This window comes from Marmota flaviventris, chromosome 3, assembly GCF_047511675.1.
Source record: "Marmota flaviventris isolate mMarFla1 chromosome 3, mMarFla1.hap1, whole genome shotgun sequence".
In the NCBI taxonomy this organism is placed as follows: Eukaryota; Metazoa; Chordata; class Mammalia; order Rodentia; family Sciuridae; genus Marmota; species Marmota flaviventris.
In genome coordinates, this window is record NC_092500.1 from 108,874,394 (window position 1) to 108,882,171 (window position 7,778).

Sequence of the window (7,778 nt, forward strand, 5' to 3'; positions counted from 1 at the left end):
CTAGAATCAACAAATGGGACTTACTCAAACTAAAAAGTTTTTTCTCAGCAAAAGATACAATAAGAGAGGTAAATAGAGAGCCTACATCCTGGGAACAAATCTTTACTCCTCACACTTCAGATAGAGCCCTAATATCCAGAGTATACAAAGAACTCAAAAAATTAGACAATAAGAGAACAAACAACCCAATCAACAAATGGGCCAAGGACCTGAACAGACACTTCTCAGAGGAGGACATACAATCAATCAACAGGTACATGAAAAAATGCTCACCATCTCTAGCAGTCAGAGAAATGCAAATCAAAACCACCCTAAGATACCATCTCACTCCAGTTAGATTGGCAGCTATTATGAAGACAAACAACAATAAGTGTTGGTGAGGATGTGGGGAAAAAGGTACACTTGTACATTGCTGGTGGGACTGCAAATTGGTGCAGCCAATTTGGAAAGCAGTATGGAGATTTCTTGGAAAGCTGGGAATGGAGCCACCATTTGACCCAGCTATTCCCCTTCTCGGTCTATTCCCTAAAGACCTAAAAAGAGCATGCTACAGGGACACTGCTACATTGATGTTCATAGCAGCACAATTCACAATAGCTAGACTGTGGAACCAACCTAGATGCCCTTCAATGGATGAATGGATAAAAAAAATGTGGCATTTATACACAATGGAGTATTACTCTGCATTAAAAAATGACAAAATCATAGAATTTATAGGGAAATGGATGGCATTAGAGCAGATTATGCTAAGTGAAGCTAGCCAATCCCTAAAAAACAAATGCCAAATGTCTTCTTTGATATAAGGAGAGTAACTAAGAACAGAGTAGGGTCGAAGAGCATGAGAAGAAGATTAACATTAAACAGGGATGAGAGGTGGGAGGGAAAGGGAGAGAGAAGGGAAAATGCATGGAAATGGAAGGAGACCCTCAGAGTTATACAAAAGTACATACAAGAGGAAGTGAGGGGAAGGGGAAAAATAATACAAGGGGGACAAACGAATGTCAGTAGAGGGGGCAGAGAGAGAAGAGGGGAGGGGAGGGGAGGGGAGGGGGGATAGTAGAGGATAGGAAAGGCAGCAGAATACAACAGACACTAGTATGGCAATATGTAAATCAATGGATGTGTAACTGATGTGATTCTGCAATCTGTATATGGGGTAAAAATGGGAGCTCATAACCCACTTGAATCAAATTGTGAAATATGATATATCAAGAACTATGTAATGTTTTGAACAGCTAACAATAAAAAATTTAAAAAAAAAAAAAAAACCTAAGTTAATCAAAAGGGATAAAGAAGGACACTATATACTGTTAAAAGGAACCATCCACCAACAAGACATAACAATTATCAATATGTATGCACCAAACAATGGTGCTGCAACGTTCATAAAACAAACTCTCCTCAAGTTCAAGAGTCAAATAGACCACAACACAATAATTATGGGTGACTTCAACACACTGCTCTCACCATTGGACAGATCCACCAGACAAAAGCTGAATAAAGAAACTATAGAACTCAATAACACAATCAATAACCTAGACTTAACCGACATATATAGAATATATCAACCATCATCAAGTGGATACACGTTCTTCTCAGTAGCACATGGATCCTTCTCAAAGATAGACCATATATTATGTCATAGGGCAACTCTTAGTAAATATAAAGGTGTGGAGATAATACCATGCACCATATCTGATCATAATGGAATGAAACTGGAAATCAATGATAAAAGAAGGAAGGAAAAATCCTGCATCACCTGGAAAATCAACAATATGTTACTGAATGATCAATGGGTTACAGAAGACATAAAGGAGGAAATTAAAAAATTCTTAGAGATAAATGAAAATACAGACACAACATATTGGAATCTATGGGACACAATGAAAGTAGTTTTAAGAGGGAAATTCATTGCCTAGAGTTCATTCCTCAAAAAAAGAAAAAAGCAACAAATAAATGAACTCACACTTCATCTCAAAAGCCTAGAAAAGGAAGAGCAAAACAACAGCAAATGTAGTAGAAGGCAAGAAATAATTAAAATCAGAGCAGAAATCAACGAAAGTGAAAGAAAAAAAACCATTGATAAACTTGATAAAGCTAAAAGTTGGTTCTTCAAAAAAATAAATAAGATCAACAGACCCTTAGCCATGCTAACTAAGAGAAGAAGAGAGAGAACTCAAATTACTAACATACGGGATGAAAAAGGCAATATCACAACAGACACTACAGAAATACAGAAGATAATTAGAAATTATTTTGAAACACTATATTCCAATAAAATAGAAGATAGTGAAGATATGATTTGCCCAGATTGAGTCAGGAAGATACACACAATTTAAACAGACCAATAACAAAGGAGGAAATAGAAGAAGCCATCAAAAGACTACCAACCAAGAAAAGCCCTGGACCGGATGGATATAGAGCATAGTTTTGCAAAACTTTCAAAGAAGAATAAATACCAATACTTTTCAAGTTATTTCAAGAAATAGAAAAAGAAGGAGCTCTTCCAAATTCATTCTATGAGGCCAACATCACCCTGATCCTGAAACCAAACAAAGACACTTCAAAGAAAGAAACCTACAGACCAATATCTCTAATGAACTTAGATGCAAAAATCCTTAATAAAATCCTGGCAAATCGAATACAAAAGCATATCAAAAAAATTGTGCACCATGATCAAGTAGGATTCATCCCTGGGATGCAAGGCTGGTTCAATATACGGAAATCAATAAATGTTATTCACCACATCAATAGACTTAACGATAAGAACCACATGATCATCTCGATAGATGCAGAAAAAGCATTCAACAAAGTACAGCATCCCTTTATGTTCAAAACACTAGAAAAATTAGGGATAACAGGAACTTACCTCAACATTGTAAAAGCTATATATGCTAAGCCTCAGGCTAGCATCATTCTGAATGGAGAAAAACTGAAGGCATTCCCTCTAAAATCTGGAACAAGACAAGGATGCCCTCTCTCACCACTTCTATTCAATTTAGTTCTTGAAATACTAGCCAGAGCAATTAGACAGAAAAATGAAATTAAAGGCATAAAAATAGGAAAAGAAGAACTTAAATTATCACTATTTGCGGATGATATGATCTTATACCTAGCCGACCCAAAAGGGTCTACAAAGAAACTACTAGAGCTAATAAATGAATTCAGCAAAGTGGCAGGATATAAAATCAACACGCATAAATCAAAGGCTTTCCTGTATATCAGCGACAAATCTTCTGAAATGGAAATGAGGAAAACCACCCCATTCACAATATCCTCAAAAAAATAAAATACTTGGGAATCAACCTAACAAAAGAGGTGAAAGATTTATACAATGAAAACTACAGAAACCTAAATAGAGAAATAGAAGATCTTAGAAGATGGAAAAATATGCCCTGTTCATGGATAGGCAGAACTAGCATCATCAAAATGGCGATATTACCAAAAGTTCTCTATAGGTTTAATGCAATACCAATCAAAATCCCAATGGCATTTCTTGTAGAAATAGATAAAGCAATCATGAAATTCATATGGAAAATTAAAGACCCAGAATAGCAAAAACAACTCTAAGCAGGAAGTGTGAATGAGGCGGTATAGCGATACCAGACTTCAAACTGTACTACAGAGCAAAAGTAACAAAAACAGCATGGTACTGGTACCAAAACAGGCGGGTGGACCAATGGTACAGAATAGAGGACACAGAAACCAATCCACAATATTACAACTATCTTATATTTGATAAAGGGGCTAAAAGCGTGCAATGGAGGAAGGATAGCATCTTCAACAAATGATGCTGGGAAAACTGGAAATCCATATGCAACAAAATGAAACTGAATCCCTTTCTCTCACCATGCACAAAAGTTAACCCAAAATGGATCAAGGAGCTTGATATCAAATCAGAGACTCTGTGTCTGACAGAAGAAAAAGTTGGCTCCGATCTACATATTGTGGGGTCGGGCTCCAAATTCCTTAATAGGACACCCATAGCACAAGAGTTAAAAACAAGAATCAACAAATGGGACTTACTCAAACTAAAAAGTTTTTTCTGAGCAAGAGAAACAATAAGAGAGGTAAATAGGGAGCCTACATCCTGGGAACAAATCTTTACTCCTCACACTTCAGATAGAGCCCTAATATCCAGAGTATACAAAGAACTCAAAAAATTAAACAATAAGATAACAAATAACCCAGTCAACAAATGGACCAAGGACCTGAACAGACACTTCTCAGAGGAGGACATACAATCAATCAACAAGTACATGAAAAAATGCTCACCATCTCTAGCAGTCAGAGAAATGCAAATCAAAACCACCCTAAGATACCATCTCAATCCAGTAAGATTGGCAGCCATTATGAAGTCAAACAACAAGTGCTGGCGAGAATGTGGGGAAAAGGGTACACTTGTACATTGCTGGTGGGACTGCAAATTGGTGCAACCAATTTGGAAAGCAGTATGGAGATTTCTGGGAAAGCTGGGAATGGAACCACCATTTGACCCAGCTATTGCCCTTCTTGGACTATTCCCTGAAGACCTTAAAAGAGCGTACTATAGGGATACTGCTACATCGATGTTCATAGCAGCACAATTCACAATAGCTAGACTGTGGAACCAATCTATATGCCCCCTTCAATATATGAATAGATTAAAAAAATGTGGCATTTGTACACAATGGAGTATTAACTCAGCACTAAAAAATGACAAAATCATAGAATTTGCAGGGAAATGGATGGCATTAGAGCAGATTATGCTAAGTGAAGCTAGCCAATCCCTAAAAATCAAATGCCAGATGTCTTCTTTAATATAAGGAGAGCAACTAAGAACAGAGCAAAAAGGAAGAGCATGAGAAAAAGATTAACATTAAACAGGGATGAGAGGTGGGAGGGAAAGGGAGAGAGAAGGGAAATTGCATGGAAATGGAAGGAGACCATCATTGTTATACAAAATTACATATAAGAGGTTGTGAGGGGAATGGGAAAAAAAAGGGAGAGACATTTCTCTCTTGAATTACAGTAGATGGGGTAGAGAGAGAAGATGGGAAGGGAGGGAGAGGAAGGGGATAGGAAGGGGATAGGAAAGGCAGCAGAATACAACAGTCACTAGTATGGCAATATGTAAAAATGTGGATGTGTAACCAATGTGATTCTGCAATCTCTATTTGGGGTAAAAATGGGAGTTCATAATCCACTTGAATGAAATGTATGAAATATGATATGTCAAGAGCTTTGTAATGTTTTGAACAACCAATAAAAAAATATGTTATATTTTAATATAATTAATCTGGTATGTGTATATACATTGCCTGTGATATGAAATGAGGTACATTTTACTCTTATAATTTAAAAGCCATTATTTAAGATTTGAGGATGAAAAAAATCAATCAGAGTATAAATTGTTTAATATGGTATTTATAAAGGTAAGGGCAAGGTTGAGGGTAACTAACAAATTTTGTGAAGCACCTTTCCTTCTGTAAACTTGGAGAGGTAGGAGGTGAAATAAGAGAGAGCCATTTTGAAAAACTTGTAGGAGAAGTTGACCTAACTGAAGTTAGTCCCACCAAAAGAATGTAAAAACCAACTCACAGTCTAATAGAGTCTTATAGGGAGGAATAAAACACCTCACTCTACTATTTTCATTCTAAGTTTATCTTTTTGGTGCCCTTTTATGATAGAACTCATTAAGAAACCACATAACAAGGAGACTTATCACGCAGCCTAGAGCATATGTCTCACCAAAAGGTGAAAGATGGAGAAAGGAGTCAATATGGCAGCCATTGGTTACATGAGGCCACTGAGTATTTGAAAAGTGTCTAGTCTGAATTGTGGTGTGCTATGTGTTACATTGACATTAGAATCCAAAGAATTACTAGAACAAAGAAAATGAACATGAAATATCTTACTAACAATTATTTTCTTTGCAAATTATATTGGTAATCCATTGGTTTAAACAAAGATATATTAAAATCAATTTCTCTATTTGTTTAAAAAAAGGAAGTAAAGGAAAACAAGGTAACAGTCTGTATCTTGACGGTAGAACTGTATATCCATATGTATATGTTGTCATTTTTTATATTTGTGTTATCAAAATTCATATAACTATAAAACCAAATGGGGTAAATTGTACCAAAAATAAATTATATCTCAACAAACGTGACTTTAAAAAGAAATCTAGTTCATGAAGTGTTTTGTATTGGGCACGTACTAACCACCTGATAAATAATGGATATTATTATGATTCTTTAAAATAACCAGCATCGGCTGTGTGTGTTCCACCCGTGAGGGCTGTGTGAGCAGGGCCTGGAGGCTCAACTGGTACGAGATGGCCGAGCAGTCGGACAAGGCTGTAAAGTACTACACCCTGGAAGAGATCCAGAAGCACAACAGCAAAAGCACCTGGGTGATCCTGCACCACAAGGTGCTTTGACTAAATTTCTGGAAGAGCATCCTGGTGGAGAAGAAGTCTTAAGAGAACAAGCTGGGGGTGATGCTGCAGAGAACTTCGAGGATGTCGGGCACTCTACTGATGCTAGAGAACTGTCCAAGACATACATCATCAGGGAGCTCCATCCAGATGACAGATCTAAGTTAGCTAAGCCTTCGGAATCTCTTATTACTACTGTTGAGTCTAATTCCAGTTGGTGGACCAACTGGGTGATCCCAGCCGTCTCAGCCCTGGCTGTAGCCCTGATGTATCACCTCTACATGGCAGACTTCTCAGAAGCCGTAGAAGGAAAAGGCTGCTTTGGAAAAAGGAGAAAAGAAGACAGTGTCAATTACTTTGACTGACAGAAACCTTCACCTGAAAAAATAATTTTAATATGTTCCTCTTCTTCCTACACTAGAAACAAAACGAAAACAACTATTCTTTCTACTCTTAAACTTTTCAAATGTGCCTTTTTATTCATCAGCTTTGTTTTGATGTTTTCTCACTGCGTAATTTACTTATTGTAAGCATGATCTTATAAAAATATACCTGGCTTTTAAAATATACCACCATGTTGCCTGTCTGTTCAGTGTAGGCTTTTCTTCAGTGGTTAGGATCTCTGGTCATGTATGTGCTAATCATTTAGGTCCAGCTCATGTGTGACTTGAGGCGAGGGCACAGCCCTTGGAGCGTCCTCGTCATTGTTGAGCAGTTCATATGCAGTTACCCCCTATTTCCAATGCCATTTCTTTTTCAAGGAAATTAATAAAGGCTCAGAAATTATAGCTCAAAAAAATAAAATAACCAGCATCAAGCTCTTTCATAGTGGGGAGGGGAGGGGGGAGCCCTGGGAGGAATAGACAAACTCTAGATAGGGCAAAAGAATAGGAGGGGAAGGGAGGGGGCATAGGTTTAGAAATGATGGTGGAATGAGGTGAACATGATTATACAAAGTACATGTATGAAGACATGAATGGTATGAATATACTTTGTATACAGCTTATGAAAAATTGTGCTGTATATGTGTAATATGAATTGCAATGCAGTCCATTGTAATATATAACCAATCAGAATTTTTAAAAGTAACATTAAAGAAAAAAAAACAATTCAAAAAATTGACAAAACAAAAAGCTGATTCTTTGAAAAAATAAATAAAATCGACAAACCCTTAGCCACCCTAACAAAAAGAAGGAGAGAGAAAACTCAAATTACTAAAATTTGTGATGAAAAAGGAAATATCATGACAGACACTATTGAAATACATAAGACAATTGGAAACTATTTTGAAAATTTGTATTCCAGTAAAATAGAAAATCGAAGACACCGACAAATCTCTAGAGGAATATGATCAACCCAA

The 7,778-nt window shown here is 36.7% G+C and overlaps 1 pseudogene; it reads left to right on the top strand.

Annotated features, from left to right (window-relative positions):
- The first annotated feature begins 6,287 nt into the window (after positions 1 to 6,287).
- LOC114095848 (cytochrome b5 pseudogene) lies at positions 6,288 to 6,783 on the top strand (annotated as a pseudogene).
- The last annotated feature ends 995 nt before the right edge of the window (positions 6,784 to 7,778 follow it).